Source organism: Triticum aestivum, chromosome 3D, assembly GCF_018294505.1.
Source record: "Triticum aestivum cultivar Chinese Spring chromosome 3D, IWGSC CS RefSeq v2.1, whole genome shotgun sequence".
Classification (NCBI taxonomy): Eukaryota; Viridiplantae; Streptophyta; class Magnoliopsida; order Poales; family Poaceae; genus Triticum; species Triticum aestivum.
In genome coordinates this window covers 298,251,525-298,276,715 of record NC_057802.1, presented here as the reverse complement: position 1 = coordinate 298,276,715, position 25,191 = coordinate 298,251,525, and positions in this window count along the sequence as shown.

The following is a 25,191-nucleotide window of genomic DNA, read 5'->3' as shown; positions in this document are numbered from 1 at the left end:
AACGCCCTTAGCTAGGCATACAAACACAAATAGATCTAGGTATAATCGTAGTAATGATAAGGCAAATCTCAAAAACTCATCTCATACTCCCTTCGTTCAGCAGCAAGTTTTCTTTGTGGTAAGCAAAAGTAATCAAAAGGGCTAAATTTAATGGGATAAGGATCCCCAAGATCAAGCTCGGGAGGAATTGGTTCCTCCTTCAGCCCCTCATATTGTATGACCAACTCATCATTGTAAGCGTTCTTTTGGCAAAAAGTCATGAGCTTGTGTCCGAGAGAGAAACCCAATCCGTTGTTTTGTATAGCAAAATTATCATTAAGCTCAGAAATCTTATCAACTAAAACATCGATAGGGACCCTCTTTCTTAAACTTTCATTATAAGCAACATGATCTAGAGATCGTAAACACATTATGTCCTCTTTGTTAAAGAGAATTCCCTCTATGGGAGGACGACCACCATCTACTTTATAATGCGCAAAAATTTCACTAGCTTCTTTCATAATAAATCTAAACTCATGGGCTAGAAATATAGTGTCGGCGCGCTTAACATAAGAATGCTCAATATTAGAAAACTCTAGAACAATCCTTTGTATGGATGGATGCATATGAACAAATTGTCTTTCAAGTTCAACCACAAGCAAAGATATAGCATTCGTAAGACTACTAGTTTTATGGAGAATAGATCCACCTAACGTGGGTAGCGCACCGGCACAAGTAAAGAAATCTTGAATAACCCCTTTTCCAATAATATTGCCGCTACCTATGCGAAGTTTTTTAGTGTGCAAGATAGTAGATTCTTCATGAGGATTAGTATTAGCAAAAGCATCAAAGTTTCCCCCATTGTCACTACTATCCTTTTCAGCGATAACCTCCCCAATTTCAGACATGGTGGCAACAAACCAATCTAGCAAACGAGCAAACCGAAAGCGAACGAAGAATACGAACGGAAGAGGGGCGAGGAAAAGGCAAATCTTTTCGAAAATCATTTTAGAAGTGGGGGAGAGGAAAACGAGAGGCAAATGATGAATAATGTAATGCAAAAGATGAGAGTTTATGATGGGTACTTGGTATTTCTTGACTTGGCGTAGATCTCCTCGGCAACTGCGTTGGTTTTTCCCTTAAAGAGGAAAGGGTGATGCAGCAAAGTAGAGATGCACAAACAATCAAACAACTTGCACCAAACGTGATAAAGAGGTTGTCAATTCTTTCACGGTTACTTGCAAAAGTGAGATCTGATAGAGATAGATGAAACTAAACAAATGATAAATTAAATATTTTTGGGTTTTTTGGTTTATAGATCGGAAAGTAATAGATTGCAAAATAATAGATCAGAAACTTATATGATGGAAAATAGACCCGGGGGCCATAGGTTTCACTAGAGGCTTCTCTCAATATAGCAAATAATATGGTGGGTGAACAAATTACTGTCGAGCAATTGATAGAAAAGCGCAAAGTTATGACAATATCTAAGGAAATGATTATGAAATATAGGCATCACGTCCGTGTCAAGTAGACCGGCATGATTATGCATCTACTACTATTACTCCACACATCGACCGACTCCTGCCTGCATCTAGAGTATTAAGTTCATGAAGAACAGAGTAACGCATTAAGTAAGATGACATGATGTAGAGGAATAAACTCAAGCAATATGATGTAAACCCCATCTTTTTATCCTCAATGACAACAATACAATACGTGCCTTGCTGCCCCTACTGTCACTGGGAAAGGACACCGCAAGATTAAACCCAAAGCTAAGCACTTCTCCCATTGCAAGAAAAACCAGTCTAGTTGGCCAAACCAGACCGATAGTTCAAAGAGAATTACAAAGATATCAAATCATGCATAAAAGAATTTAGAGAAGATTCAAACAATATTCATAGATAAGCTGATCATAAATCCACAATTCATTGGATCTCGACAAACACACCGCAAAAAGTGATTACATCGGATAGAACTCCAAGAACATCGAGGAGAACATTGTATTGAAGATAAAATAGGGAGAAGAAGCCATCTAGCTACTTGCTATGGACCCGTAGGTCTATGGTAAACTACTCACGCTTCATCGGAAGTGCAATAGAATTGATGTAGAAGCCCTCCGTGATCGAATCCCCCTCCGGCAGGATGCTGAAAAAGGCCCCAAGATGGGATCTCACGGGTACAGAAGGCTTTGGTGGTGGAAAAGTGTTTTCGTGGATGCTTCTGGTGGTTTGGGAATATTTGTGAAATATATGCCGAAGAATTAGGTCAGGGAAGTCACGAGGGGCCCACAAGGCAAGGGGCGCGCCCTACCCCCTGGGCGCGCCCTCACCCTTGTGGCCGCCTCGTCGCTTGATACGTCTCCAACGTATCTACTTTTCCAAACACTTTTGCCCTTGTTTTGGACTCTAACTTGCATGATTTCAATGGCATTAACCCGGACTGACGCTGTTTTCAGCAGAATTGCCATGGTGTTATTTTTGTGCAGAAATAAAGGTTCTCGGAATGACCTGAAAATCAACAGAGAATTATTTTGGAATATATAAAAATACTGGCGAAAGAATCAAGGACAGGGGGCCCACACCCTGTCCACGAGGGTGGGGGGCGCGCCTACCCCCTGGGCGCGCCCCCCTGCCTCATGAGTCCCCTGGAGCTCCACCGACCTCAACTCCAACTCTATATATTCGTGTTCGGGGAGAAAAAATCAGAGAGAAGGATTCATCGCGTTTTACGATACGGAGCCGCCGCCAATCCCTAATCTCTCTCGGAAGGGCTGATCTGGAGTCCGTTCGGGGCTCCGGAGAGGGGAATCCGTCGCCATCGTCATCATCAACCATCCTACATCACCAATTTCATGATGCTCACCGCCATGCGTGAGTAATTCCATCGTAGGCTTGCTGGACGGTGATGGGTTGGATGAGATTTATCATGTAATCGAGTTAGTTTTGTTAGGGTTTGATCCCTAGTATCCACTATGTTCTGAGATTGATGTTGCTATGACTTTGCTATGCTTAATGCTTGTCACTAGGGCCCGAGTGCCATGATTTCAGATCTGAACCTATTATGTTTTCATGAATATATGTGAGTTCTTGATCCTATCTTGCAAGTCTATAGTCACCTACTATGTGTTATGATCCGGCAACCCCGAAGTGACAATAATCGGGACCACTCCCGGTGATGACCATAGTTTGAGGAGTTCATGTATTCACTATGTGCTAATGCTTTGTTCCGGTACTCTATTAAAAGGAGGCCTTAATATCCCTTAGTTTCCATTAGGACCCCGCTTCCACGGGAGGGTAGGACAAAAGATGTCATGCAAGTTCTTCTCCATAAGCACGTATGACTATATTCAGAATACATGCCTACATTACATTGATGAATTGGAGCTAGTTCTGTGTCACCCTATGTTATGATTGTTACATGATGAACCACATCCGGCATAATTCTCCATCACCGATCCAATGCCTACGAGCTTTTCTTATATTGTTCTTTGCTTATTTACTTTTCCGTTGCTACTGTTACAATCACTACAAAACGATCACTGTTACTTTTGCCACCATTACCGTTACTTCCATACTACTTTGCTACTAAATACTTTGCTGCAGATATTAAGTTATCCAGGTGTGGTTGAATTGACAACTCAACTACTAATACTTGAGAATATTCTTTGGCTCCCCTTGTGTCGAATCAATAAATTTGGGTTGAATACTCTACCCTCGAAAACTGTTGCGATCCCCTATACTTGTGGGTTATCAACACTATTTTCTGGCACCGTTGTCGGGGAGCATAGCTCTATTCTTTGAGTAACTTGGGATTTATATCTGCTGGTCACTATGAGGAACTTGAAAGACGAGAAAACCAAAATTTATCCCTCAACTACGAGGGGAGGTAAGGAACTGCCATCTAGCTCTGCACTTGATTCACCTTCTGTTTTGAGTAAACTTGCGACACCTAAACCTGCTTCTGCTATTAATTCTGATATGTCGCATGTTATTGATGATGCCACTTCCGTTATGCATGATACTTATGATGAAACTACTTCTATGCTTGATACCACTATGCCACTTGGTGAATTTCTTGATGAACAACTGGCTAGGGCTAGAGAGAATGAAATTATTGAAACTGATAATATTGATGAAAGTGATGATGAAGATTCTCCCCCTAGATATGAATGGCCTGTTGTGCCTGAGGGTTATGTTATGGATGAAGAAACTGCTAGAGACTTTCTTGCTTGCAATGATAGAAGTGATCTTAAGAAATTACTAGCTGAGCTTAAAGAGAAAACTCTGAATGCTAGAATGAAATATGATCTTGCTTATGCTACTTCACCTATCTTTATTACAGATAAGGATTATGATTTCTCTATTGATACTGAGATAATTACTTTGGTTGAATCTGATCCTTTCTATGGCTATGAATCTGAAACTGTTGTGGCACATCTTACTAAATTAAATGATATAGCTACCCTGTTCACTAATGATGAGAAAACTCGCTACTATCATATCCTTAAATTATTTCCTTTCTCATTAAAGGGTGATGCTAAGATATGGTTTAATTCTCTTGATCCTGGTTGTGTGTGTAGTCCCCAGGATATGATTTATTACTTCTCTGCTAAATATTTCCCCGCTCATAAGAAACAAGTTGCCTTAAGGGAAATATATAATTTTGTGCAAATTGAACAAGAGCGTCTCCCACAAGCTTGGGGGAGGCTTCTCCAATTACTTAATGCTTTGCCTGATCATCCTCTCAAGAAAAATGAAATACTTGATATCTTTTATAATGGACTAACCGATGCTTCCAGAGACCACCTGGATAGTTGTGCTGGTTGTGTTTTCAAGGAAAGAACTGCTGATCAAGCTGAAATTCTATTGAATAATATGTTAACCAATGAAAATAATTGGACACTTCCTGAACCAACTCCTAAGCCAACTCCGAAGAAAAGGGGTATTCTATTTCTCAGTCCTGAAGATATGCAAGAGGCAAAGAAATCTATGAAAGAAAAAGGTATTAAAGCTGAAGATGTTAAGAATTTACCACCTATTGAAGAAATACATGGTCTTAATTTGCCGCCTGTTGAAGAAATACATGGTCTTGATAACCCGGCACAGGTAGTAAAGGTAAATTCTCTCTATAGATATGATAAAGCTGAAATCTCTCCTACTAAGTTTGTTAGCCAATGTCTGGATGATTTTGATAACTATATGGTTAAGCAAGAAAACTTCAATGCTTATTTTGGCAGAGAATTAAAACGCAATGCTTATATGATTGAACACTTGGGTGATTATATGTCTAGAGTTAAAGGTGAACTTAAACTCATTAGTAAACATGCTTCTATGGTTACCACTCAAGTAGAACAAGTACTTAAAGCTCAGAATGATTTGCTCAATGAATTAAATAGTAAGAATAATGACTTTGATGTTAGAGTTGCAACTAGAGGGGGTAAAGTGACTCAGGAACCTTTGTATCCTAAGGGCCACCCTAAGAGAATTGAGCAGGATTCTCAAAGAAATAATGTTGATGCACCTAGTCCTTCTAAGAGGAAGAAAAAGAAAAATGATAGGACTTTGCATGCTTCTAGTGAACCTGTTGTAGACACACCTGAGAATATCAATGATATTTCTATCTCTGATGTTGAAACACAATCTGGAAATGAACATGAACCTAGTGATAATGTTAATGATGATGTTCATGTTGATGCTCAACCTAGTAATAACAATGATGTAGAAACTGAACCTGCTGTTGATCTTGATAACCCACAATCAAAGAATCAACGTTATAATAAGAGAGACTTTGTTGCTAGGAAGCACGGTACAGAAAGAGAACCATGGGTTCAGAAACCCATGCCTTTTCCTCCTAAACCATCCAAGAAAAAGGATGATGAGGATTTTGAGCACTTTGCTGAAATGATTAGACCCATCTTCTTGCGTATGCGTTTGACTGATATGCTTAAAATGAATCCTTATGCTAAGTATATGAAAGAAATTGTTACAAATAAAAGAAAGATATTGGAAGCTGAAATTTCCATCATGATTGCTAATTATACTTTTAAGGGTGGAATACCAAAGAAACTTGGAGATCCAGGAGTACCTACTATACCATGCTCCATTAAAAGAAACTATGTTAGAACTGCTTTATGTGATCTTGGAGCCGGTGTTAGTGTTATGCCTCTCTCTTTATATCGTGGACTTGGTTTGAATAAGTTGACACCTACTGAAATATCTTTGCAAATGGCTGATAAATCAACTGCTATACCTGTCGGTATTTGTGAGGATGTGCCTGTTGCGGTTGCAAACGTTACTATTTTAATGGACTTTGTTATTCTTGATATTCCCGAGGACGATAGTATGTCTATTATTCTTGGAAGACCCTTTTTGAACACTACAGGGGCTGTTATTGATTGCAACAAAGGCAATGTCACTTTTCATGTCAATGGTAATGAGCATACGGTACACTTTCCGAGGAAACAACCTCAAGTCCACAGTATCAATTCTATTGGAAAAATTCCATCGATTATTTTTGGAGGTTTTGAATTTCCTCTTCCTACTGTCAAAAAGAAATATGATATTCTTATTATTGGGGATGTGCATATCCCCGTTGAGGTAACATAGTGTCATTCGAAATTTCTCCGGTTCCATGTTATTCAGAATGAGTTTGTTAACAAGACTTGATCAACCTTGTTAGTGGATTCCTTTTGATGAGCATGAGATGGATGAAGTTAGAAGGCACAACCTTCTGTACCCTTCTTTTACTTCTGTTATTTAGTTGAAATAAAGTAAAAATAATATTTTTTGTCTATTTTCTGATTTATCCGTGCAATAAAAAAATACCCCGAAAATAAAAAGTACTCCAAGTGCCCCGAAAATGAAATATGATTTTTTTTAGAATATTTGAGAATATCTGGCACTGAGAACACATCAGGGGGAGTTGGCACCTGGCCACGAGGGTCCAGGGCACGCCCACCCCCTGGGCGCGCCCCCTGCCTCGTGGGCCCATGGTGGCTCCACTCCACTTATTCCAGCCACCACACACTCCTTCTTCCTCCCAAAAAAATCACCAACCAGCTCAAGCACGAGTTCTAGCTCATTTTGCTGCCATTTTCGATCTCCTTGCTCAAAGCTCCACTCACAAAACTGCTTTGGGGGATTGTTCCTTGGTATGTGACTCCTCCAATGGTCCAATTAGTTTTTGTTCTAGTGCTTTATTCATTGCAATTTTTTGCTGCCTAGGTGACCATGTTCTTGAGCTTGCATGTCAAATTTATATGGTTCCAAGTAGTTCTAATGCATGATATAGTCTCTAGGCACTTGTGGGAGTAGCTGCTATCAATTTTGCTGAGTTTGGTTCACTTTTATTTGAAGTTACTAAAAATTTCAGAAATTTTTTAGAGGAAGAAATATGTTTAGAAAAATGTACCAAGGAGGTCCTTCAAGGAAGCAAGGACCCAGGCTCGCAATACGCGATGCGAACGATGAACCACCGAGGGAAGCTCAAGTGCGGGCTTGTGAATGGCCGTCAGAGGACTTTATGGATCGAGCAGGAATCAAGGAAGAATTTAACGCATATGTGCGTAATGCTGATCTTGAGAGCTTCGAGGCAGATAAGTGCCATCAGTACCACTATCTCACTGATTCCTTTGTGAGAAGGTTTGAATTTTCATCATCACGCAATTCTCAAATTGTCCTGTTTGATCTTTATGAAAATTCTTATACTATGGACTTAGAGGATTTTAATACTGCTTGCAAACTTCCACAATGGGGTAGCACTAGTGAGCCTCGCAAATATGAGTTTAGAGATTTTCTTGCTAGTATAACTGTGGGGGAGTCTAGAGATATAACACAAGATACCATAGGGAGCATTCATTTTCCTGCTATACATTATTTTGCTCTCTTCATAGGTAGGTGCATAAATGGTAAAGAGGAAGCATGTCACATGTGTGTCCCTGACCTCAGTGTTCTCAGGAGTGCTGTATTAGGAGATAAACATTATAATTTGGGAGCCATTGTTGCACGTAGGTTGCATAATAATAGAATTAATGGAGATTTCTTTGGTGGAATTTATGCAACCCGTTTAGCTAATTTTCTAGATATACCCATACGTGAGTATGATGTTGAGTTGCCTCCTGTTTATTTAGATTATGAGGCTATGGTTCATCATCAGTTTGTTGAGAGGAACGATCAGTTCCTCCAGTACCGACTAATCTTTGACAGATGACGCACCTATCACGTTGCTCTCCCTGCTCCTACTTTCTTTGACTTTCAGGCAAAGGGGGGATATGGCATAACCAGGGAGGAGGCAAATGAGTACGAAAGGAGGACGAGGGCAGCTCGCCTCCAAGCTGCAGCCCACGATGCAATAGCCGCTGCTTCTCAGTATGACCCCAACTACAACTTTGGATATCCGCTAGGCCAGCCGTGGCAGTAGACCAACTTAGGCCAAAAGCCTAAGCTTGGAGGAGTAGTATTTCTCATCGACATTACATTTATGTTCACACACTCATGCTAGTTGTCGGTGCTCATACTTTTTCATTGTACTATCCATGCTAGTTTATTTTCCTTTTTGTGCTTTCTTCTTGTGTGTTTGAAAAACCTTAAGAAAAACAAAAAAAATTAGTTGTAGCTTTTAGCTAGCTTACTTTTCTTGCTGTAGTAGTATTAATTAAAAGAAAACCCAAAAATATTTCCTGTTCTTCTTTTGCTTGTTGGGAGCTTTCCCGTGTAAATAGTTTTACTTCTTTTCTTTTCTTTGGGGGTCGATAGGAGAAGACCATGATGAAATTGTTAAACTGGCTCTTATATGCATTATTGTTGATTTAACCAAGAGCCCATATTGCCTTGTCTTCTCCTGATTATTGAATGCTCGCAGATTCCAGCTTAGTCCAATGCACGTGCACTATTATTATTTTTTCTACATCGTTCGGTCGTGCAAGTGAAAGGCAATAACGACGATATATGATGGACTGATTGAGGTGAGAAAAGTTGGTATGAACTCGACCTCTCTTGTTTTTGTAAATATGATTAGTTCATCGTTCCTGATTCAGCCTATTATGAATAAACATGTTTGCAATGACAATTAGAGATTATAGTTGCTTATGCCATGCTTAATTAGCTAGGAGTTTATAATGGTTTACCTTGCGTGCCAACATGCTATTAAAATGGTTGTGATGTGGTATGATAGGGTGGTATCCTCCTTTGAATGATTCAAGTGACTTGACTTGGCACATGTTCACGCATGTAGTTGAAACAAAATCAACATAGCCTTCACGATATTTATGTTCATGGTGGATTATATCCTACACATGCTTGCACTCAATGTTTATTAATTTTAACGCATGTTCATGACTGTTGTCGCTCTCTAGTTGGTCGCTTCCCAGTCTTTTTCTAGCCTTCACTTGTACTAAGCGGGAATACTGCTTGTGCATCCACTTCCATAAACCCTAAAGTTATTCCACATGAGTGCACCATACCTTCTGATACGTCTCCGTCGTATCTACTTTTCCAAACACTTTTGCCCTTGTTTTGGACTCTAACTTGCATGATTTGAATGGAACTAACTCGGACTGACGTTGTTTTCAGGAGACTTTCCATGGTGTTATTTATGTGCAGAAACAAAAGTTCTCGGAATGATCTAAAACTCCACGGAACATCTATTTGGAAAATATTAAAAATACTGGAAGAAAAATCCACGTCAGGGGGCCCACACCCTGTCCACGAGGGTGGGGGCGCGCCTGCCCCCCTGGGCGCGCCCCCTACCTTGTGGGCCCCTTGACGCTCCACCGACCTCAACTCCAACTCCATATATTCACTTTCGGGGAGAAAAAAATAAAGGAGAAGGATTCATCGCGTTTCACGATACGGAGCCGCCGCCAAGCCCTAAAACCTCTCGGGAGGGCTGATCTGGAGTCCGTTCGGGGCTCCGGAGAGGGGAATCCGTCGCCGTCGTCATCATCCACCATCCTCCATCACCAATTTCATGATGCTCACCGCCGTGCGTGAGTAATTCCATCGTAGGCTTGCTGGACGGTGATGGGTTGGATGAGATCTATCATGTAATCGAGTTAGTTTTGTTAGGGTTTGATCCCTAGTATCCACTATGTTCTGAGATTGATGTTGCTATGACTTTGCTATGCTTAATGCTTGTCACTAGGGCCCGAGTGCCATGATTTCAGATCTGAACCTATTATGTTTTCATGAATATATGTGAGTTCTTGATCCTATCTTGCAAGTCTATAGTCACCTACTATGTGTTATGATCCGGCAACCCCGAAGTGACAATAATCGGGACCACTCCCGGTGATGACCATAGTTTGAGGAGTTCATGTATTCACTATGTGCTAATGCTTTGTCCCGGTACTCTATTAAAAGGAGGCCTTAATATCCCTTAGTTTCCATTAGGACCCCACTGCCACGGGAGGGTAGGACAAAAGATGTCATGCAAGTTCTTTTCCATAAGCACGTATGACTATATTCAGAATACATGCCTACATTACATTGATGAATTGGAGCTAGTTCTGTGTCACCCTATGTTATGATTGTTACATGATGAACCACATCCGGCATAATTCTCCATCACCGATCCAATGCCTACGAGCTTTTCTTATATTGTTCTTTGCTTATTTACTTTTCCGTTGCTACTGTTACAATCACTACAAAACACCAAAAATATTACTTTTGTTACCGTTACTTTTGTTACCGTTACCACTACTATCATATTACTTTGCTACTAAATACTTTGCTGCAGATACTAAGTTATCCAGGTGTGGTTGAATTGACAACTCAATTGCTAATACTTGAGAATATTCTTTGGCTCCCCTTGTGTCGAATCAATAAATTTGGGTTGAATACTCTACCCTCGAAAACTGTTGCGATCCCCTATACTTGTGGGTTATCAAGACTATTTTCTGGCGCCGTTGCCGGGGAGCATAGCTCTATTCTTTGAGTCACTTGGGATTTATATCTGCTGGTCATTATGAAGAACTTGAAAGACGCTAAGACAACAATTTATCCCTCAACTATGAGGGGAGGTAAGGAAATGCCATCTAGCTCTACACTTGATTCACCTTCTGTTTTGAGTAAGCTTGCGACACCTAAACCTGCTTCTGCTATTCGTTCTGATATGTCGCATGTTATTGATGATGCCACATCTGCTATGCATGATACTTATGATGAAACCACTTCTATGCTTGATACTACTATGCCACTTGGTGAATTTCTTGATGAACAACTTGCTAGGGCTAGAGAGAATGAAATTATTGATAATATTTATGAAAGTGATGATGAAGACTCTTCCCCTAATAAATATGAATTGCCTATTGTGCCTGAGGGCTATGTTATGGATGAAGCGATTGCTAACGAAATCTTTGCTTGCAAAGATAGATACGATGTTAAGAAATTATTAGCTAAATGGAAGCATCAATCTCTTAATGCTAGAATGAAACCTGGCCCTGCTTTTGCTACTTCACCTATCTGTGTTACCGCTAAGGATTATGAATTCTTTGTGGATCCTGATATAATTACTTTGGTTGAATCTGATCCTTTCTATGGCTATGAATCTGAATCTGTTGTGGCACATCTTACTAAATTAAATGATATAGCCACCCTGTTCACTAATGATGAGAGAACCCGCTACCTTTATATCCTTAAAATATTTCCGTTCTCATTAAAGGGTGATGCTAAGATATGGTTCAATTCTCTTGATCCTGGTTGTGTGCGTAGTCCCCAGGATATGATTTATTACTTCTCTGCTAAATATTTCCCTGCTCATAAGAAACAAGCTGCTTTAAGGGACATATATAATTTTGTGCAAATTGAAGAAGAGAGTCTCCCACAAGCTTGGGGGAGGCTTCTCCAGTTACTTAATGCTTTGCCTGATCATCCTCTTGAGAAAAATGAAATACTTGATATCTTTTATATTGGACTAACCGATGCTTCCAGAGATTACCTGGATAGTTGTGTTGGTTCTGTTTTCAGGGAAAGAACACCGGATGAAGCTGAAATTCTATTGAATAATATGTTGACAAATGAAAATAATTGGACACTTCCGGAGCTAGCTCCTGAGCCAACTCCTGAGCCTATTCCTAAACCAACTCCGAAGAAAAGAGGTGTTCTATTTCTCAGTCCTGAAGATATGCAAGAGGCAAAGAAATCTATGAAAGAAAAGGGTATTAAAGCTGAAGATGTTAAGAATTTACCTCCTATTGAAGAAATATATGATCTTAATCCTCCACCTATTGAAGAAACTCATGGTCTTGATAACCCGACACAGGTAGTAAAGGTAAATTCTCTCTATAGATTTGATGAAGGTGATATTCCTCACTATAAGTCTGCTAGACAATGCTTAGAAGAGTTTGATAATTTTATTGTCAAACAAGAAAACTTCAATGCTTATTTTGGTAGACAATTGAAATACAATTCCGATACGCTTGAACACTTGAGTAACTACATGGCTAATGTTAAAGGTGAACTTAAACTCATTAGTAAACATGCTTCAATGGTCACCACTCAAGTAGAACAAGTACTTAAAGCTCAGAATGATTTGCTCAATGAATTGAATAGTAAGAAAAATGATTATGCTGTTAGAGTGGCTACCAGAACTGGTAAAATGACTCAGGAACCTTTGTATACTGAAGGCCACCCTAAGAGAATTGAACAAGATTCTCAGAGAAATAATATAGATGCACCTACTCCTTCTAAAAGGAAGAAAAAGAAAAATTATAGGACTTTGCATGCTTCTAGTGAACCTATTGCTGAACCACCTGAGAATCCAAATGATATATCTATTTCTAATGCTGAAACACAATCTGGTAATGAACATGAACCCTAGTGATAATATTAATGATGATGTTCATGATGATGCTCAACCTAGTAATGATAATGATGTAAAAATTGAACCTGCTGTTGATCTTGATAACCCACAATCAAAGAATCAATGTTATGATAAGAGAGACTTTGTTGCTAGGAAACATGGTAAAGAAAGAGAACCATGGGTTCAGAAACCCATGCCTTTTCCTCCCAAACCATCCAAGAAAAAGGATATGAGGATTTTGAGCACTTTGCTGAAATGATTAGACCTATCTTTTTGCGTATGCGATTAACTGATATGCTCAAAATGAATCCTTATGCTAAGTATATGAAAGATATTGTTACAAATAAGAGAAAGATACCGGAAGCTGAAATTTCCACCATGCTTGCTAATTATACTTTTAAAGGTGGAATACCTAAGAAACTAGGAGATCCAGGAGTACCAACTATACCATGCTCCATTAAAAGAAACTATGTTAAAACTGCTTTATGTGATCTTGGAGCCGGTGTTAGTGTTATGCCTCTCTCTTTATATCGTAGACTTGACTTGAATAAGTTGACACCTACTGAAATATCTTTGCAAATGGCTGATAAATCAACTGCTATACCTGTCAGTATTTGTGAGGATGTGCCTGTTGTGGTTGCAAACGTTACTATTTTAACGGACTTTGTTATCCTTGATATTCCCGAGGACGATAGTATGTCTATTATTCTTGGAAGACCTTTTTTGAATACTGCAGGGGCTGTTATTGATTGCAACAAAGGCAATGTCACTTTTCATGTTAATGGTAATGAGCATACGGTACACTTTCCGAGGAAACAACCTCAAGTCCACAGTATCAATTCTATTAGAAAAATTCCATCGATTATTTTTGGAGGTTTTGAATTTCCTCTTCCTACTGTCAAGAAGAAATATGATATTCTTATTATTGGGGATGTGCATATCCCCGTTGAGGTAACATAGTGTTATTCGAAGTTTCTCCGGTTCCACGTTATTCGGAATGAGTTTGTTAACAAGACTTGATCAACCTTGTTAGGGGATTCCTTTTGATGAGCATGAGATGGATGAAACTAGGAAGCACAACCTTCTATACCCTCCTTCTACTTTCTGTTATTTAGTTGAAATAAAGTAAAAATAGTATCTTCCTGTATGTTTCCTGATTTATCCGTGCAATATAAAAATACCCCGAAAATAAAAAGTACTCCAAATGCCCTGAAAATGAAATATAATTTTTTCTGGATTATTTGAGAATATCTGGCACTGAGAACATAGCAGGAGGGGCAAGCACCTGGCCACGAGCGTGGAGGGCGCGCCCTACCCCCCTGGGCGCGCCCCCTGCCTCGTGGGCCCACGGTGGCTCCCCTCCACTTATTCCTGCACCCATACACTTCTTCTTCCTCCCAAAAAAATCACCATCCAGCTCAAGCACGAGTTCTAGCTCATTTTGCTGCGATTTTCGATCTCCTTGCTCAAAGCACCTCTCACAAAACTGCTTGGGGAGATTGTTCCTTGGTATGTGACTCCTCCATTGGTCCAATTATTTTTTGTTCAAGTGCTTTATTCATTGCAAATTTGTGCTGCCTAGGTGACCATGTTCTTGAGCTTGCATATCAAATTTATATGGTTCTAAGTAGTTCTAATGCTTGATATAGTCTCTAGGCACTTGTAGGAGTAGTTGCTATCAACTTTGTCGAGTTTGGATCACTTTTATTTGAAGTTACTAAAAATTTCAGAATTTTTCAGAAAATAATGAAGAAGTTTTTGAGGGGCTCATCGAGCCGAAGCTCGAAGGAAAAGCAAAGTGAGGAAGCACAAAGACCCAAATATAATTTGCCTCGCACAGCGGAGGTCCGGCCGTGTGAATGGCCTTCCAATGATTTCTTGAGAGAAGCCGGGATTTATGATGATTTTTATGAATTGGCTGAGAATGCAGGCCTCACCGACTTCCTCCGCGACCAACGCAATCAGTATCTCTTACTCACCAATACTTTTGTGCAAAACTTCTACTATTTTCCTAAGGAATCACCTCCTTCAGTAGAGTTTCATTTATATGATGTTGTTAAGAAGATGCCACTAGATGAATTTTGCAAAATTTGCAAAATACCTTTTGAGGGTAGTTTCGATGAGCCACATCGTAAAGATGTGGATGGGTTTATTGACACTATCACTGTGGGGGAAACCAGGAAGGTTTCTGATGCAAGAATCACTAGCATACATTTTCCTGTTTTACGCTACTTTGCCATACTTGCTAGTCGTTGCTTAATTGGTCGCGGAAACTGTGGAAACCTTAGTGTTCCTGATATTATCATTTTGTTCCATGGTTTATTCTGCGATAACACTGTTAGTATGGGCGGTGTCGTGGAATTGTCACGGCAGATGTCCTCGTGCAAGGACTTAGTCAAGGAGCCATCGCAGCTAGGAAGCTTAAAGGGGTTAAACGGGACAAGGGACACGAGGATTTATACTGGTTCGGCCCCTTACGGTGAAGGTAAAAGCCTACGTCCAGTTGAGGTGGTATTACTTAGGGTTTCGATGACCAAGAGCTAAACCGCTCTGCTTGGCTATCGATCTGATCTTTTTTTTCTTGAACCGCCGCCGGGTCGTCCCTTTATATAGAGAGGTTGATGCCCAGCGGCTCTCAGAGTCCCAGCCGGCTCATAACAGTGTCCGGCTCAGACTCTTAACTATCCTTGCCTTACAATACAAGTCTTGCCATAACGGCGGTTATCACTACGGGCCTTAAGCCGCCTCCGGGTCTTAAGCCCATTACTGAACCGCCATCCTCTAGCTTGGTACTGGGCTTCACGTGATGATCATTATGACGTAACCCGGCCCCTCCTGGGCGGGTGACTCTAATAGTTATATCCTCAACATTAGGCCCCAGATTGATTTGAACCGGTTCATGTCAATCTTCAATATCTTTAAGAGAAAATCTTCCGGCTTCTGCTTGTGCGAAGGTTATAACCCGCCGTGACGTCATCTTCTGGATTCTTGGTAACCCGCCATGACGTCATCTTTCATTAAATTCATTTTTTATTCTGTTATATCCCAACGGATCTTTATCTTAATGACCATCCCGAGAATCGAGGCGTTTCTGCGGCAAGATAATCATGTCTTCAGCCTCCTCGTTTCTCGCGCCCATTTATCAGCCGTCCCTTATAAACAGGCCCGGTCCATAGGCCTTCGTCACTCTTCCCCTCCATCGTCTTCCTCCTCTGACGCTCCAGAGCCCGAGCTCCGCCGCCGCCGCCGCGTACCTCGTCTTCACCGACCAAGGCCGCTGCATCAACCTGTCTTGACCAGAAACCTGCAGCGCGCCTCTGCTGCTCATCAGCACCAGTAAGTCCTCGTCGTCTCGTACCTTAGATCCGCATTAGGGCTCACAAGTTCTCTGTGTTCTTCGTAGTTCATCGCGATTTCTTCACAGTTCCGCCACCGAGGTTCCTTTTGATCCAAAACGGTACAGACTCCCTGCGGTAGTAGTTTCTCACCCATTTTTATGCTAGTAGATCCCTTTTGTTTGCAAAAAGACCTCGTTTAGAGCTTATGAACTTCTCTGTATCAGCTTTTTAGGTCTAGAAATTTTTGCTTTCTGGACGATCGTTTGATCCAAAATAATCCCTACAATCTGTGAAACTTGTTATGCAACACTTAGACAAAAACTGCATCTGTGAGCCATGGCGGCTCATATCGCCGGCTTAAAAGAAGCCATGCTTTGTGAAATTTCCGGCTTACTCATAATAGAGTTAAATAACTTAAATTGCTTATAATACCCACGGCGGCTTAAATAACCTGACACAATTAGTCATATATCATTAGGCCCCTTCGTAAACCGCCGTCCTGAGTACTGAACTGAAATCTTTCTCCGGCTTAAATTTGAACCGGAAATTTTCCTTTGTCATAGGCTTCCATTTTCCACAATGCCGCCCAAGGCTCCCAAGGCGCCCATTACGTGCAACTGGGTGAGGTCCAAAATTACTGAAAGCACCTTAGATGACTTCGTAAAAACGGGTTACCTGCCTAAAAAGGAGGTCATGTCCTACCGTGCGCCTGACCCGTCCGAAGAGAGACCTCAACCAAAAGACGGAGAGGTTGTTATATTTGCTGACCACATGAGCCGGGGCTTTGCTCCTCCTGGATCAAAATTCTTCAGAGATGTTCTGAAATTTTTCGATCTGCGACCTCAAGACATTGGACCCAATTCCGTGTCGAACATTTGTAACTTTCAAGTGTTCTGTGAGGTATACCTTGGAGAAGAACCCAGCCTGCTACTCTTTAGGGAGTTATTTTACCTGAACCGCCAGAATGAATGCGCCAACGGGCCTAGCTTGGAACTTGGTGGAATCTCAATTCAACGACGGAGAGATTGTCTCTTTCCTTATGCTGAGCCGTCAAGCCACCCAAAGGACTGGAACCAGACATGGTTCTACTGCCAGGATACTTCTCCGGCTGATGAGAACCCTCTGCCCGGCTTTCGCGCCCTGCGTTGGAGTCAAATCACCCCCTGCCAGACAAATTATCTCAAGCTGAGCGTCAACCACTTATCCCCACCATCAACAAAATCAAAGCTCTTCTGGGGAACGGCCTTAACGGCGTTGATCTGGTCCGGGTCTGGATTGCTTGGCGGGTGATTCCTCTAAGCCGCCGCCCCGGCTTAATTTGTGATTACACGGGCCGGAAGGATGATCCTCTTCGGCACAGCCCCAACGACTTACCTGAGGACGTCGTTGATGACATGACCAAGTCCCTTCTAAACGAGAGCTTAGCAGATTGCGGGAGGACAGGCTTAAGTCCCTTCTGCAAAGCTAACCCGGCTCCGGCGGTAAGCTACTGATCTGAACACCTTACTTTCCATTTTAACAATTTTCGTCTTAACTTCAAGAAACCTTTGTTGTATTTTTCAGGCTAATGATAAGTTCTGGAAGGTCAGGTATGACCATGAGGCTGCTAAAAAAGCCAGGAAGGTTAAAAAAGCCGCCAGGAGAGCCGCTCCCCGCAAGAAGGGGAGTAAGCCTAGCGCCTCAGACCTGCTTCACCTGGACGACACCTCCGAGTCAGAGGTAGCCCTTGATTCTTTAGGCTCTTATTTTGTTTTTTTGTTTGTTTTTAACCACCTTATTGACACAGATGATCAGCAGGAGGATACCGGAGCGAGTAACCCGGTGATTGAAGAGGTAACTATACTTTCCTCTGACTCGGAGCCCTTGCCAAGGCTGAAAGTCCGAAGAGTAACCCGGAAAGTAAGATTTTCACATCCTTTAGCTTATCAAGATCCTCAATTTCTTTTGAAGCGACAGATTCATGAGAGCCGCAGGCAAACCCGGACCAACAAGGATGCAGACCTCTCCTCCGGCTTACCTGAAGCATCAAGGAAGCGCCAGACCGAGGTTATCTCCAACTTATATCCTTTTCATCCTTTGGCGGGCGTCACTCGTCAACCACTCAATTCTTCTGATTCAAACTATCAGGAAACTTCACCTTCCTCCAGTGACTCCATGCAATCTAACTTGCCGGCTTTCAAGACCGCACCCGGGTAATGATGATCAGCTTATTTTGTGCTTATCTTACTCATGTTTTTGCACTAACCTTTTGACCTTCAGTGCACAAGCAAAGCCCAGCAAGAGGGCAAAGAAAAGTAAACCGGTCGAAGAGCCGGTCTTGACTAAACCCAACGCCTCTGCCTCTGAGCCGCCGTCTGCACCAGCTCCAGAAACCACCACCGCCCCATCTAACGAGCAAGTTATGGAGGGTTCTGATAACCCGGAGATCCCCAGCCCGGCTCACCCGGATGACCCAGATGTGGTGATTACCCAGACCGAATTTGTTGAACCGGGAAGACCCACCGTGTTGGCTAAGTGCTCTGCTAAGGAGGAACTTCTGGAACGCCGTAGAGCCAGGCTGGACATTACTAACTATGCCAATCTGAGCATTGGAGATATTGTCGCTGGTTATATTGGTCAAGTGCACAACAGCCGGGACCTGGAAATTGACATGGTGAAGCAGATACAGCAAAAATCTGAGGTACAACCCTCTTGCTTACTCCATAGTCATCCTTACCATGCCAGCCCCCAAGTCTATTACTTATGATAAAATATGTTGTAGACTTAATACCGGCTTAACAATTACTGCAAGAAAACCGGCTTACCTGGTAACACTCAAGGGCCGGGTTAAACAGCCTAGGTGAACCGGTCTTTTACCTTATGTTTTAATCACGTAGTTGAGCAACTTTGCACATTAGCCCCCAAGTGCCAAGTACCTTTGTCTGCAAAGTGCTTGGGACTTATTTTCATGAACCGGCACTATAAATAGAGCTTCTCAGCATACATTAGCCCCCAAGTGCCAAGTGTCTTTGCTTGCAAAGTGCTTGGGACTTTAATGTTGCATGATAATCACCCAAACTGTAACCCGGAAATTGTACAGGCCGCCTGTCAGAAATTTGAATCGGAAATCTCTGATCTGAAGAACCGCCTGAAGACTCAGGAAAGTGAGACCCAAAAGGCCAATGCCAAATTTGAAGCCAGTGTTTCTGCACAAGAGAAACTGAAGAAAAAATTTGAAGCAGAAAGAAAAGCCTGGGCGGATGAGAAGACTGCCTTGCTCAGCCGGGCCGAACAAGCGGAGGCCACTCTTACTGAGAGAACCGCCGAGCTGTCCAGCTTAAAACGCCATGTCTCTCAGATGGTCTCCGCAATCTTTGGTAAATTTCTAATCATTTTACATCATTTAGTTCCCAGAAACATTTCAATTGCCAACAGATCACTTGACTTTGTAATGCAGGTCCCAGGAGTTCCAACCTCAACCAGAGCGTGCTGACCAAGCTGAAGGCGGTTTACACTTTGGTGGAGCAACTTTACACCGGGTCACAACGTGCTTTAGCCGTTGTGGCTCTGTCCAATGAAGTTCCCACTCACCTGGCAGATGTACTCAGGCGGCTTGCCGTACTTCCTCAGCGCTTCCAAGAGCTGAGACGGGCTTCTGCAAGAGCCGGAGCTATAGCTGCTCTGAGCCGGGCCAAGGCGTTTCTACCGGAGCTAGACCCGGCTGACATCGCTCTTGGATACCCCAGCCTGAAGGAAGACGGCACCCCCTTTGACCAGAAAGACTTCACCGCCTGTGTGAAGAGCGTGCGCCCGGTGGCCACCTTGATTGGGAATGACACAGACCTTACCAAGTATCAACCGAGCTATGACGCGGAAAATCAGAGGATCCCAACTCCACGCTATGAAGCAGTCAGCCTGATCCCTCCGACTCGTAAGCATACCTTTGCCCCAGAAGTTGACTTGGCCGGGTTAATTGATGATGAGGCTCAATTTGAAGCCTTGAGTGGCATTGACTGGTAATCATCAACCTTCCAGGTCATGGAAACAGCTAGAGGAGCGGAGAGGGATGAGCCGGGAGCTTCAACCCAACAAGCACCTTGATTTCTTAGGCGGCTCATGGTTATGCCTTAAAAACAATGCCTCACCTTTTGGACTCGGGGAGTCCTATAATAGAGTAGGACAAACACTTAATTTTGTCGTGCCATCGTGCACGTGTGCAGTGCTTAACTCCGTTGAAGCTGCTCTTTTATATTCCTCCAGGTTATGTTTGATCATTTACTTTCCTTAAGCTTAAAGAACTGTCTTTAATTGTCCTGCATAGAAAAACAAATCACAAGTCTCTAGGCGGCTTACCGCATGGAGAGTCATACATTTTACATATAACCCGGAATATGAACCAAGGTCATAAAAGACCGGCTCTCAATCATATCTTCGAGATAACCATAATAGCATACCTGCAAGCCTTCAAGTACACTTCCGGTTCATGTAACCCAAATAATGAGGTTGAGAACTCAACTCCGGTTCACCAGCACCTATAATGCTTATTGTGTGCTATCAACATTATTAATCAAAGTTAAGCCGGTGGAGTAAAAACCACCCGTGCACACTTTTGAAATGATCAAAAGAACTTGTTGCAAACCAAAAGATCAAAAAACTTAGGGGCTTCTGATTCGAATACGACCAGAGAACCGTCCCAAAGGGGTTAAGCTAAGATTCGAATACGATCATATAGCCCCTAGTGGCTTTGGCGTTGCCGATCAAGAGGGTACCGACAGCTATGTTCTCTTAGGTTCGAATACGACCTATGTTTGAACAGGAAGCCCCCAAATGACCTTGAGAGTTGTTTAACGACGCTGATTCGAATACGATCCACGTCGGTTCTCAAAGGGGGTTGCGCTATGATTCAAATATGATCAAGAAAAAACTCCCCAATGAGCTCGGCAATTTGCCAATCAAGTGGGTATCGACAGCTATGTTCTCTTTGGTTCGAATACGACCTATGTTTGAACAGGAAGCCCCCAAGTGATCATATTGTTAACGGCTAGATTCGAATACGATCATAAGCTGGATCAACCTCCAAGTGACCATGTAATGTTGTAATGGAAATAACAATAATACATTTACCTTTGGAGGAAAAAAGGACAGAGGTCCTGCTTTATTATTTATCATAATATATACATGGCTATAGAAATATGTACATTATGAGAGCCGGTGGCTCAAGTGTAATAAGGCCGGAGCTGAGCTATGTTCCACGGCCGACGGGTCTCTTCCTCCGACTTACGTGAATCTTTGTGCTCCCGAACATCGATAAGGTAGTATGACCCGTTGTGCAAGTTCTTGCTGACCACAAAGGGCCCTTCCCAAGGCGGGGATAACTTGTGTGCATCTGTTTGATCTTGGATGAGCCGGAGCACCAGATCACCTTCCTGAAAGACCCTGGACTTAACCCGGCGGCTGTGATAGCGGCGCAGGTCTTGTTGGTAAATCGCCGAGCGAGCTGCTGCCACATCACGCTGTTCGTCCAACAAGTCAAGAGCATCTTGACGCGCCTACTCATTATCCGCCTCAACATAAGCCGCCACTCGAGGCGAGTCATGACGGATGTCGCTAGGGAGGACCGCCTCCGCTCCATAAACCATGAAGAAAGGCGTGTAACCCGTAGACCTGTTAGGAGTAGTATTGATGCTCCATAACACGGAGGGTAACTCCTCCACCCAACAACCCGGTGTTCGTTGCAAAGGGACCAAAAGCCGGGGCTTGATGCCCTTCAAGATTTCCTGATTGGCTCTCTTAGCTTGACCATTGGACTGAGGGTGAGCCACTGATGAAACATCAAGCCGAATATGCTCTCGTTGACAAAACTCCTCCATGGCGCCTTTAGACAGATTGGTACCATTGTCAGTTATAATGCTGTGTGGAAAACCAAAGCGAAATATCACCCTTTTCATGAACTGAACCGCTGTGGCTGCGTCACACTTACTAACTGGCTCTGCTTCAACCCACTTTGTGAACTTGTCGACCGCCACCAAGAGGTGGGTCTTCTTATCCTTGGACCTTTTAAAAGGCCCAACCATATCAAGCCCCCAGACCGCAAATGGCCAAGTGATTGGAATCATCCTCAACTCTTGAGCCGGCACATGAGCCCGTCGCGAGAACCTCTGACAACCATCACATTTACTGACCAAGTCCTCTGCATCAGCATGAGCCGTCAGCCAATAAAAACCATGACGAAAAGCCTTGGCCACAAGGGATTTTGAGCCGGCATGATGGCCACAATCCCCCTCGTGGATCTCACGTAAAATTTCTTGACCTTCCTCAGGGGAAACACAACGCTGGAAAGTTCCAGTGACACTGCGACGATGCAGCTCGCCATTGATAATTATCATTGACTTAGACCGTCGGGTTATTTGTCTGGCCAAAGTTTCATCTTCAGGCAATTCTCCCCGGGTCATGTAAGCCAAGTATGGTACTGTCCAATCTGGGATAATGTGGAGAGCCGCCACCAACTGCGCTTCCGGGTCAGGAACAGCCAAGTCTTCCTCTATAGGCAACTTAACAGAAGGATTATGCAGAATGTCCAAGAAAATATTAGGCGGCACCGGCTTTTGCTGAGAGCCCAGCCGGCTTAATGCATCAGCCGCCTCGTTCTTCCTGCGATCGATGTGCTCTACTTGGTAACCCTGAAAGTGTCCAGCAATGGCATCAACTTCGCGGCGATAAGCCGCCATGAGGGGGTCCTTGGAATCCCATTTGCCTGACACTTGTTGGGCCACTAAATCTGAGTCGCCAAAGCACCTTACCCGGCTTAAGCTCATCTCCTTAGCCATCCGAAGACCATGGAGCAAGGCCTCGTACTCAGCTGCATTGTTAGTACAGGGAAACATCAACCGTAGCACATAGCAAAACTTGTCACCTCGAGGGGAAGCTAATACAACTCCAGCCCCCGAGCCCTCCAACTGCCTGGACCCGTCAAAGTGAATAGTCCAGTATGTATTATCCGGTTTCTCTTCAGGCACCTGCAGCTCTGTCCAATCGTTGATGAAATCCACCAATGCTTGAGACTTGATGGCAGTGCGTGGTACGTATTTCAGACCATGAGGCCCAAGTTCTATAGCCCACTTAGCCACTCTTCCTGTGGCTTCTCTATTTTGGATGATATCTCCTAGGGGAGCAGAACTAACCACAGTGATAGGGTGACCCTGGAAATAGTGCTTAAGCTTCCGGCTTGCCATGAACACCCCATAAACAAGCTTCTGCCAATGTGGATACCGTTGTTTGGACTCAATGAGTACTTCGCTGACGTAGTAAACCGGCCGCTGAACCGGATACTCCTTACCCGCTTCCTTATGCTCCACCACCACAGCCACACTGACGGCTCGTGTGTTAGCGGCTACATACAGCAATAAGGGCTCCTTGTCAACAGGAGTAGCAAGGACTAGGGGCTCAACCAGCTGTCTCTTCAAATCCTCAAAAGCAGCATTAGCAGCATCATTCCAGATAAAGTCATCTGTTTTCTTCATCATCTGGTACAGTGGCATGGCCTTTTCACCCAAGCGGCTTATAAACCGGCTCAAAGCAGCGATGCGACCCGCCAGACGCTGGACGTCGTTTATGCACGCCGGCTTAGCCAGAGAGGTGATTGCCTTGATCTTTTCCGGGTTAGCTTCAATGCCTCTGTGAGAAACCAGAAAACCCAAGAGCTTGCCTGCGGGAACACCAAAAACACACTTGGCCGGGTTAAGCATCATCTTGTAAACCCGGAGATTATCAAAGGTTTCTCTAAGATCATCTATCAAGGTCTCCTTCTCCCTGGATTTAACCACGATATCATCCACATAGGCATGAACGTTGCGCCCAATCTGGTTATGAAGACAATTCTGCACGCAACGCTGGTAGGTCGCCTGTGCACTCTTGAGCCCAAAAGGCATAGACACATAACAGAAGGCTCCAAAGGGAGTGATGAGCGCCGTCTTCTCCTGGTCCTTAACTGCCATTTTAATCTGATGGTATCCAGAATAAGCATCCAAAAAACTTAAGCGCTCATAACCCGTCGTAGCATCAATAATTTGGTCAATACGGGGGAGAGCAAAGGGATCAGCCGGACAAGCTTTGTTTAAATCCGTGTAGTCCACACACATCCGCCAGGTGCCGTTCTTCTTGAGCACGAGCATCGCGTTAGCTAACCATTCTGGATGAAAAACTTCAACAATAAACCCGGCCGCCAAGAGCCGGGCTACCTCCTCACCAATGGCTTTCCGCCTCTCCTCATTAAACCGCCGGAGGAATTGCCTGACCGGCTTAAATTTCGGATCAACATTGAGAGTGTGCTCAGCGAGTTCTCTAGGTACACCCGGCATGTCAGAAGGTTTCCATGCAAAGATGTCCCTGTTCTCACGGATGAACTCGATGAGCGCGCCTTCCTATTTCGGATCCAGATTGGCACTGATGCTGAACTGCTGAGATGAGTCACCTGGAACAAAATCAACAAGTTTAGTCTCATCAGCTGACTTAAATTTCATTACCGGCTCATGCTCCGTGGTTGGCTTTTTCAAAGACGTCATATCTGCAAGGTCAACATTGTCCTTGTAAAACTTCAACTCCTTTGTTGCACAAACAGATTCCGCGTAAGCCGCGTCACCTTCCTCACACTCCAAGGCTATCTTTCGGCTGCCGTGAACCGTAATGGTCCCATTGTGACCCGGCATCTTGAGCTGCAAATACACGTAACACGGCCGTGCCATGAACTTGGCGTAAGCCGGCCGCCCAAATAAAGCATGGTACAGACTTCTTATCTTAACCACCTCAAAGGTTAGTTTTTCCGCCCTATAGTTGTACTCATCTCCAAAGGCCACTTCCAGCTCGATCTTACCGACTGGATACGCCGACTTACCGGGCACCACCCCATGGAAAACAGTATTAGACTGGCTGAGGTTCTTATCAGTTAATCCCATACGACGGAAGGTCTCATAATAGAGGATGTTGATGCTACTGCCTCCGTCCATGAGCACCTTAGTGAATTTATACCCCCCAACCTGAGGGGCCACCACCAAGGCCAGGTGACCCGGATTATCGACCCGAGGAGGGTGATCTTCCC